This window comes from Mustela nivalis (genome assembly GCF_964662115.1).
Source record: "Mustela nivalis genome assembly, chromosome: 18".
Lineage (NCBI taxonomy): Eukaryota > Metazoa > Chordata > Mammalia > Carnivora > Mustelidae > Mustela > Mustela nivalis.
In genome coordinates this window covers 47,600,202-47,609,607 of record NC_139037.1, presented here as the reverse complement: position 1 = coordinate 47,609,607, position 9,406 = coordinate 47,600,202, and positions in this window count along the sequence as shown.

Sequence of the window (9,406 nt, the reverse complement as noted above, 5' to 3'; positions counted from 1 at the left end):
CTATTTTTTATGTGCTTTATTGCTCTTTTGGCAAAGTGTCCAAATTTATTGACTTCTTTATTATCTAATTATTTCAGTAGACAGTTAATTTCAGACAATTTTAGATTTAAAGCAGAATTACTAAGATAGTACAGGAAGTTCTCATTTACCCCATACCCAGTTTTCCCAACCGTTAACATGTTATATCGATACATTTTATGCAATTGATAAATGAATATTCATACATTATTAGTAACAGGAGTCATGCTTGATTGAGATTTACTTAGTTTTTACCAAAATCCATTTTCTGTTCCGGGGTTCCTTCTAAGATATCACATTGCATTTAGCCCCCATGTCTTCTTAGGTTCCTCATGGTTGTGACAGTTTCCTTGTTTTTAGTAACCTTGACAGTTTGGGGTTTTTTTAAGATTTATTTTATGGTGCCTGGGTTGCTCAGTTGGTTAAGCATCTGCCTTTAGCTCAGGTCATGATTCCAGAGTCCTCAGATCAAGTCCGGTATCAGGCTCCCTGCTCATTGGGAAACCTGCTTCTCACTCTACCCCTCCCCTCTGCTCATGATCTCTCTCCTGTTCTCTTTCTGTCTCAAATAAATAAGCAAAGTTAAATTAAAGAAAAAAGAAGGGACACCTGAGTGGCTCAGTTGGTTAAGTGACTGCCTTTAGCTCAGGTCATGATCCTAGAGTCCCAGGATTGAGTCCTGCATTGGGCTCCAGGGAGTCTGCTTCTCCCTCTGACCCTCTCCCCTCATGCTTTCTCTCTCTCTCAAGTAAATAAATAAAATCTTAAAAAAAAAAAAAGATATTTTAGAGAGAGAGTGGGGGGAGGAGCAGCTAGAGAGGTAGAGAGAGCATCCCAAACAGACTCCACACTGAGTGTGAAGCCCAGCGGGGGCTCAGTCCTACAACCCTGAGATGACCACCTGAGCAGAAATCAGGAATCACACGCTCAGCCTATTGTGCCACCCAGGTGACAGTTTTTTATTAATGTGATAAAATATATATAACATAAAATTTATCCTTTTAGCCATTTTTCAGTGTACAATTTATTTTTTTTTTAAAGATTTTATTTATTTATTTGACAGAGAGAAATTACAAGTAGATGGAGAGGCAGGCAGAGAGAGAGAGAGGGAAGCAGGCTCCCCGCTGAGCAGAGAACCCGATGCGGGCCTCGATCCCAGGACCCTGAGATCATGACCCGAGCCGAAGGCAGCGGCCCAACCCGCTGAGCCACCCAGGCGCCCATTCAGTGTACAATTTAAATGATCTTAAGTACATTCACAATATTGTGTTACCATCTCCACTATTGCTAGAACTTTTCATCATTCCAAGGAGGAACTCTGCCCAGTAAACAATTCCCATTCCTCACCTCATCTCCAGCCTTTGTAATCTGTATTATACTTTCCACTTCCTTGATTTTCTTACTCTAGGTGCATCATGTCAGTGAAATCCTACAATAATTGTCCTTTTGTGTCTGGCTCATTTAAGCACATTTGCAAGGTTCATTAATGTAATAATATACATGAGACTTCCTTTCTAAGACTGAACAATATTTCATTGCATATATTTGCAACTTTTGATTTTCCACTCATCTGTTGATAGACACGAATCGTTACCCTCTTTTGGCCTCTTTTGGCGTTTGCCAGAAATCCTCTGGCAGAAATGCTCTGAGCATTGATGTGCAAATATCTCAGTCCCTACATTCACTTTCGGGGAGGGTGGGTATGTAAAGAGTTGGCATTGTTCTGGGAAATAAGGATCATATGGTGATTCAAAATTTTCAGGATCCATTGAAGTGTTAGCACCAAAATTTTAAGCTTAAATATTTTCTTATGTCCAGTGTCCTTATATTATCCTTGTTTTTCGTTTGCTCTGCTTCCCAAACTTTAGCTTCTATCAGAATCCCATGAACACAGACTGCTGGGTTCCACCCCCAAAGGTTCTCATTGAGTCAGAAGTAGGAGAATTCACATTTCTTTTCTTTTTTCTTTTTTTAGATTTGATTTATTTGCCAAAGAGAGGGAGCACAAGCATGGGGAGCAGCAGGCAGAGGGAGAAGCAGGCCCCCCCTCCCAAGCAAGGACTCCATCATGACCTGAGCTAAAGCAGACACTTAAATGACTGAGCCACCCAGGCGTCCCTGAGAATTCACTTTTCTTTTTTTTAAATATTTTATTTATTTATTTGACAGAGAGAGAGATCACAAGTAGGCAGAGAGGCAGGCACAGGGGGGCGGGGGTGCAGGCTCCCCGCCAGGCAGAGAGCCTGATGTAGGGCTCGATCCCAGGACCCTGAGATTGTGACCTGAGTCAAAGGCAGAGGCTTAACCCACCAAGCTACCGAGGTGCCCCAAGAATTCACATTTCTAACAAGTTCCCGGTTGGTGGTGGTACTGTGTACCGTGTGAGGACTGCTGTCTCACTCTATTTTGAAAATATTGCACATATTCTATATATTTTCCCTATTTCCATATATACTCTTCCATAGTCTTTTCATGGCATTGTTTGATTCCTTCAGGATTTACAACTAGGAAAGAAGTTGGTATCTTTCTTAAATATAAATCTTCACAAAATAGCAAAGCAAAATTGCAACTGCCCCTCAGAACAATGTGTTACTTAAACTATAACCCCTGGAGGTACGAGGATACACTTTAGGAGTCAATTTATAACTAGTTACCAAGCATATTTAGATACGCCCTTAAGAAAAACATATTGGCAACACGTCTTTGACCGTTTGACCGTGAAGCTGGGCAGCTGGGGATGCCTGGCCCACCCAGGGCGGAATGCAGCCTGTTTCAGGGAAACCTAGAGAGCACGGGTCAGCTCAGGGTGGAACGAAATACCGAAATATTGCCTGCTTCCCTTTTCTCCTGTCGCTCCTTTGTCTTCCCAGAAGCGCTGTTGTTATTAGATGAGCCCTTTGAATGTGCTTGGTTAACTATAAACTTAATGTGCTTGGTTAACTATAAACTTGATCCTTCTCACTTTTCCACAAGACATGTGACTAATGTGTGACCTTCGGTTCTTCTGTTGGCTATTGTTTCTATAAAAGTGAGACTGTGGAGTTGCTCGGGACAGAAGTCTTTTCGACTGTTGTCCCCTGCTCCCAATCTCTTGCAGATGACTTATTTGTGCGTAATTCTTCTCCCATTCGCTGACTGGAAGCGGCGCAAAATCACCATGAAGCAGTTGCAATGACTCCCTTGGGTTATTTTCCAGTCCAGTTCTTGTCTAGATATTTCCTAGCATGTAATCTTGTATAAGAATATATTTTATAGTAAGGCTAAACTACATTTTTAGGGATTCATGTTAAAGTTCAAAAGTAGAGAAATTAATTTACTTACGGACTTGCCCCCCTCCCAGGCAGTCAGATCCTTCTCAGTGGTGTGGTGAGATGTCACTGACTTTGCTGCTTTTTTGACACTTATCTTCATGTGTAATTTCCTCTGATCTCACCTATTAATGGGTTCTACTGCAGCAAGTAACTTACCTTCTGGACATAAAATAATACAGCAAAATTTGGCTGCTGTGAATAATTACACAAAACTATAAATTGTCTCATGGAATTTGAGGGATTTCATTGGGACTCTCCATTTGGCTATAATGTTGTAATAAAAAACACCAACAAAAAAGTTTTAGTACTCCCAAAATGAGCAAGACTGCATTATGTGTTAGAGCTGTATGAATGTATAAACAACAAAAGTACTTTTTTTTTTTTTAAGATTTTTTTTTATTTATTTATCAGAGAGAGAGAGGGGGAGAGAGCGAGCACAGGCAGACAGAGTGGCAGGCAGAGGCAGAGGGAGAAGCAGGCTCCCCACTGAGCAAGGAGCCCGATGTGGGACTCGGTCCCAGGACGCTGGGATCATGACCTGAGCCGAAGGCAGCTGCTTAACCAACTGAGCCACCCAGGCGTCCCAACAACAAAAGTACTTTTAAGTGTAGGCAATAACTGAGCAAAGAATAAGAAAGTGAAATTTAAAATAAGTCACTCAAATTTAAGTTCAGCTGCATATGAAGTGATTGCCAATAAAACTTTATGAACCATCTGCCTTTAAACAAATGTCCACCAAGGCATTGTTTTATAATTTTCTCTTTTTACTCGAATACTTTTTTATAGTGTTTTCAAAGTATACTTTTGCATCGTAAAATTTCTTTTTTTTTTTAAGATTTTATTTATTTATTTGACAGACAGAGATCACAAGTAGGCAGAGAGGCAGGCAGAGAGAGAGGAGGAAGCAGGCTCCCTGCTGAGCAGAGAGCCCGATGTGGGGCTCAATCCCAGGATGTTGGGATCATGACCTGAGCCGAAGGCAGAGGCTTTAACCCACTGAGCCACCCAGGCGCCCCGCATCGTAAAATTTCTTAGAAACGTTTTAAATAATCATTTTTATAGTGATAAAAATAATATAAAATATTATTTTAATCACTTTTAAGTATTTGGTTCTGTTGCATATTAGAATTATCCAGAAAAACAGCACTAAACTGGTGTATGTCTGTACATATACATCTGTATATAGAGAGATTTATTTTAAAAAGATTGGGTGACACTATTATGTCGGCTAAGCAAGTCCAGAATCTTCAGGGTAACCTGGCAGACTGGAGACTCAGGGAAGAATTTCAGTGCAAACCCAAAGCAGTCATAGACAAAATTCCTTCTAAACTTATGCAAGTTACTGCTTGTCTATTAATGCCTTTCAGTGGATGAAGCCTACCCTCATTACAGGAGGGTAATCTGCTGATTGAAATGTTAATTCAAAAAGCACTTGAAAGAGACATCCAGAATAATATCTGACCAAATAATGTGGTTGCCATGGTCTAGCCTAGTAGACCCACAAAATCAACCATCACATGTGGTATTAAGTACGTCGCAGTCCGTCTTCAGAATTTTTTTAGTTTCCCCAACTGAAATGTTTTTGTATCATTAAACACAATCTTCCCAGCCTCACTCCCCCCAGGCCCACAAAAACCACCATTCTATTTTGTATCTCTATTGTCTATGAATTTGACTACTCTAAGAACCTCATATAGGAGAAATCGTACGTTTGTCCTTCTGTCACTTATTTCATTTAGCATAATAGCTTCATTTTGGACATTTTGACTACAAACATATTGTACAGAAAAATCTTGAATTAACGCTTATCACTTCTTCATTTTTTATGAGCTATTTTTCTAGACTTGTATCCCCCGGGTTTGATCAAAATGTATAGCTCGGTCCCATTGTTGTTCTAAAGTGGTCTGTTTTTTTTCTTGTCAGTTTGCAAGATTTTCTTTATTCTGTGATAAAGTGCTTTATTTTAATGTGACTAGTTAATGGATTATTCTAAGTATTAGTCTCACTAAATTTTCCTCATTCATAGGTTCTATGCTCATGTCCCTTATTAAAAAAAAAAGTTTTAGATTTTTTTAAAGCATCCTCTGAAATGAATTTACAGCATTTTAATTCATAGCTAGTTGTATCCATTATGTTATTCATCCCAATCCCATGTACTCTTTCACTTGTTTTGTATTTTATAGTTATTTTGAGTTGAAATCCTCATTACTTATATGACTCTAATGTTGTTCTTTCTAGTTTTTAATAAAACATATGCATGCTTTATAACTATTTTACTCAAACTATTTTTAAAGATTTTTTTTTTATTTATTTGATAGAGAGAGAGATTACAAGTAGGCAGAGAGGCAGGCAGAGGGAGAGAAGGAAGCAGGCTCCCCACTGAGCCAGGAGCCTGATGGTGGGGCTCCATCCCAGGACCCCGAGATCATGACTTGAGCCGAAGGCAGAGGCCTTAACCCACTGAGCCACCCAGGTGCCCCTACTCACACTATTTTAAATTTTTACAATAAACTTATAATGCTTTTACTCTTCAGGTACCTAAAATACATCCTATGAGGTCATGGTCCACTAGGGGGTATCTGTCCAGCCATACGCTGAGGATGGGATTGACTGTTGCCGTGCACTGAAAGTAAAACACTCAGACTCAATACTGAGCAGATGCGCAGGACTGCCTCCAGAATAGAACAGCAGCTGCACAGGCATATACATGGTTTTTATTAAAAATCTTATCAGACAGGGGCGCCTGGGTGGCTCAGTGGGTTAAAGCCTCTGTCTGCGGCTCAGGTCATGATCCGGAGTCCCAGGATTGAGTCCTGTGTCAGGTTCCCTGCCTCCTCCCCTCCCCTCCCACCCATGCTTGCGCTCTCTCTCTCAAATAATAAAATCTTTTTTTTTTTTTAAGTTTACTTTTTAAAAATAAACATTAACTACTAACTCACCTATAGGATATGTGCAGTTATTCAGAAAGTACGTATAGAAAAAAGATTGGCTATAATTACCCCTACCCTCTAGAGCCTCGTAAGGGTCATGAGAGCTTTGTTTCAAATAATATTGCGTATGGTAAGTTGAGGCAAAACTGATGCCGAGGTTTCAGCAAATGCCTTGGACTCATGCCCAGAGGTTCAAAGGATATTTTCTAAAATTAACTCCACAGTTGAGTTCAGGCCTTAGTTTTTGCCCCTTGTGTATGGTTGAACCTGGCAAGAATAAAGCCCTCCCACACCAGTCCTGCTGATAACACTCACTTCCATCTTCCACTTCCAGACAGAACTTCTTCTTTTTTTTATTTTCAGTTTTTGAATATCTTAATTCCAGTGTCGTTAACATACAGTGTTGTACTAGTTTTGGGTGTACAATATAGCATTTCAACAGTGCAGGCAGAACTTTCTCTGAATTTTAAATATTTGGAAACTGGTGAACATAAATGCAAAAGTCCTCGAAGAAATGCTAGCAAACCACATTCAGCGGCACCTTAAAAGTTTTACACTATGATGAAATCGGCTTTTTCCCTGGGCTGCAAGAATGACTCAGCTTATGCAAAAGAATAAATGTAATACTCCACATTAACAGGATAAAAATCATGTGATCATCTCAAATAAATGCAGAAAGAGCATTTGACAAATTTCCACATCCTTTTATGATAAAAAGTTGGTAACAAGTAGAGGGGTATACGTTAGCATAATAAGAGACATATCAAAAAGCACATAGCTAACATCATACTCAACGTTGAAAAGCCAAAATCTTTTCCTCTAAGATTATGAATAAGGGTGCCCATTCTCTCCACTTTCATTCAACATAGTACTGGAAGTCCTAGCCAGAGCAACTGGGTGAGAAAAAGAACTGAAAGGCCTCCAAAATGGAAAGGGAGAAGTAATGTCTGTCTGCAGATCTTACATGTTGAAAACGTGAAAGGTTGTACCAAAAGAAACTGTAAAAATTAGTAAATCGATTCAGTGAAATTTCAGAATATAAAATCAATACACAAAAATCAGTTTTGCATTTCTACACACTAGCTTTCTGGAAAAGACATTAATAAACAATCTGCTTGGGCGCCTGGGTGGCTCAGTGGATTAAGCCGTTGCCTTCGGCTCAGGTCATGATCTCGGTCTGGGGTCGAGTCCCGCATTGGGCTCTCTGCTCGGCAGGGAGCCTGCTTCCCTCTCTCTCTCTCTCTGCCTGCCTCTCCATCTACTTGTGATTTCTCTCTGTCAAATAAATAAATAAATAAATCTTTAAAAATAAATAAAACAATCTGCTTGATAACAGTGACAAAAAGATTAGTTCAGAATACATGTAAGGAAAGAAGGGAAAGATCTGAACACTTAAAGCTATAGAACATTGATGAAAAAAATCAAAGATACAAATAAATGTGAAGATATTACATTTTTCATTGATTAGAATAATTAATAATGTTAAAATGTCTGTTCTACCCAAAATAATCTACAGATATTTGAATGCAATCCTTGTCAAAATTCCAATGACACTTTTCACAGAAATAGAAAAAAAATCTAAAATTTATATGGAACCACAAAAGACACTGAATAACTCAATCTTGAACAAGGGAAACAAAGCTGGAGGTATCAAACTTTCTGTCTTCAAGCTACACTACAAAGTTGTACTAATGAAACTAGTACAGTACTGGCGTCAAAACAGACACAAAGACCAATGGGAAAAAAGAGAGAGCTTGGAAATAAACCCACACATATAAAGGCAGCTAATTTTTGACAAAGGAATCAGGAATATACAATGGGGGAAAGGATAGTCTTTTTAATACATAGTGTTGGAAAAACTGGATATCCACATGCAAAAGAATTAAATTGGACCCATATTTTACACCATAGACAAAATCAACTAAAGATGAATTAAAGGGGGCACCTGGGTGGCTCAGTTGGTTCAGCGATGGCCTTCAGTTCAGGACATGATTCTGGAGTCCTGGGATCAAGTCCCAGGCTCCCTGCTTGGTGGGGAGTCTGCTTCTCCCTCTGATCTCTTGCCTCTCATACTTTCTTTCTTTCTCATTCATTCTCTCCCCCGAAAAAGATGAATTAAAGACTTAGACATTAGACCTGAAACAGTAAAGCTAGAAGAAAACATAAAGGGAAAGTTCCCTGACATTGGTATTGAAAAGAATTTTTAATTAACACCAAAGCACAGGAAATGGGTGGGACTACATCAAACTAAAAAGTTTCTGTACAGCAAAGGAAACAACAAAATGAGAAGGCAAGGAGTTTATGCTGTTTTCATGTGTACTGAATAGCAAATGCCAAAATGCATGTGTCAGTTTGTGGTGAGTGTTCTGAAGAGTTGGCTTTACCCTTCCAAAGGTATTTGGGTGGTATGCAATTGTTCACTCAATATTGAAAATGATGAGTAGGGGCCCCTGGGTGGCTCAGTGGGTTAAACCTCTGCCTTCGGCTCAGGTCATGATCACAGGGTGGGATCGAGTCCTGCATCGGGCTCTCTGCTCCCCAGGGAGCCTGCTTCCCCCCCCCCCTCTCTGCCTGCTTCTCTGCCTACTTGTGATCTCTGTCAATAAATAAATAAAATCTTTAAAAAAAAAAAAAGAAAATGATGAGTAGTCAAGTTCACACTTCTCTCAGGAGCTTTCCCAAGTGTAGTCTAAAACCAGCTCCTGGGGGCACCTGGGTGGCTCAGTGGGTTAAAGCCTCTGCCTTTGGCTCAGGTCATTATCCCAGGGTCCTGGGATCGAGCCCCATTGAGCTCTCTACATAGCAGCCAGCCTGCTTCCTCCTCTCTCTTTCTATGCCTGCCTCTCTACCTACTTGTGATCTCTCTTTGTCAAATAAATAAATAAAAACCCTTTTAAAAAAATAAAAAATAAAACCAACTCCTGTATGCAGAGGGTAGGGAGAGACCAAAGAAAGAGGCCAGTCCAGATTGGTAGGTGGCTGTTTTAATAAGCAAAGGGAATGTAGTATGAGGCTTGTCTGGGGCAGCAACAAGACGAATGGATCCCTGCACCGTGTGTCAAATCTGAGAAGTTTATGAAGAGGCCTTAACTGGGTTCAGTCCCATACATTGTGCAGGTGTTCTCAACACCACATCATGATCTCAAG